This window comes from Propithecus coquereli, unplaced genomic scaffold (genome assembly GCF_000956105.1).
Source record: "Propithecus coquereli isolate 6110/MARCELLA unplaced genomic scaffold, Pcoq_1.0 Scaffold626, whole genome shotgun sequence".
Taxonomy (NCBI): Eukaryota; Metazoa; Chordata; class Mammalia; order Primates; family Indriidae; genus Propithecus; species Propithecus coquereli.
Window position 1 is genome coordinate 117,483 of NW_012152241.1, and position 1,543 is coordinate 119,025.

Genomic DNA, 1,543 nt, shown 5'->3' on the forward strand with positions numbered 1-1,543 from the left:
TAAGAAGCCTATTTTTACATTAAAATGCATTCCAAATCTAAGTATGTTATTCTCTTCAACTTTAATAACTCATATATTTTCGTCACTATTTTTGACATTGAGAACCTATTCATTTATTCATAAATTTTATGTTACTGTTAGATATTCACTTGGTTTAAAAAACATGCTCCCCACATTTGCAAAACATGGGCAGGCATATTTTCTATGGAACCAAACATAAAACCTCTAGGTTTATTTCTCTTTATTTAACTTGTTTGAAATGATGGTAAAATTTTTAAAAAGACAGTAAAAGTTAAAGAAAGGAAGAAAATGCAAGATTAAGAACTTGTACTCTCTAAATTATTAAATTGCAATTATATGAAACTCTCTTGACCAGTAAAATTTATCAAATACATTGAGTTGGCAAATTCAAAACTAAGGTTATTTTATAGGAAGGGGCTTATATATCTGAGTAACGAGTCCCAAACAATTGCATATTTACTGCTTTTACCCACATAACATCCTTTATGCCTAAACAAATATTTATTATTCCAAAATGTGTTTTCTACATGTGTATAATCTCTGAGGATGTTACTAAATTCTACTTCTAGAAATCAATAAAATGGTTACATAATTGTAACCATAGTGGCCAAACATGGATTGATGTACTATATGCATTTTAACATTGAAAGACATATTTACTTGCCATTTGTAGCCTTGCTATCTTTCCATTCTCCTTTCTCTTTAATACTAACCTTGGCAGGTACTAGAAGGCTCATTGAGATTTCCTGCAGTTTATGACCCAAGTTGACAACTGTGACTTCTTCTTTGTGGCTTTCTGATGGTTATGCCATATAAGAATCACCTTATATCATTTGAGAAGCTGCTGACACAGAGCACCAGTTTGATGGATAACCTGAGCTGCCACTGTTCCCATCAGAGGTAAGCAGCAAGTTTTACAGGAAATTATTGGAGGAAGATACAGTGAGGGGAGAAAAAGAAAGTAATGTGCATTACACATTGACTGACAAAACGATTTGCTTACGGTTCCAAGCTGGCTTAGCTGAGAAGAGCAGTGAGGAAAAAAACATCTCATCAATATTTAAATAGCCGATCATATAACCAACTTGACAGGCCATTTGTAAGTGAAAATTATAGAGCAGCACTGTAAGCCATAGGGGCCATTCTGCCCTCACTTACACTTTTCATATTTCAGGTTTCCATAAATACAAAATGAAGGAAGGAAAATCATGCACCTGTTTTATTTATTTATACCAGTGGTTCTCAAAGTGTGGTTCCCCAAAGCAGCAATAGTGGTGAGAACTATAAAAGTGCAAATTCTTAGACTATACTCCAGACCTACCGAAGCAGAAACTCTAGAGTGGGCACAGCAATCTGGGCTTTAACACTCCCTGCAATGATTATGATGCAAAGTCAAATTTGAGAATGCCTTTTACAATCAACATTCACTGTCTTGAAATCCCCAAACATGCGATAGCCATGGGCATAGATATAAATTTCCTTAAAGTATTCTATAAAATAAGTAATTTATAAGAAAATAACA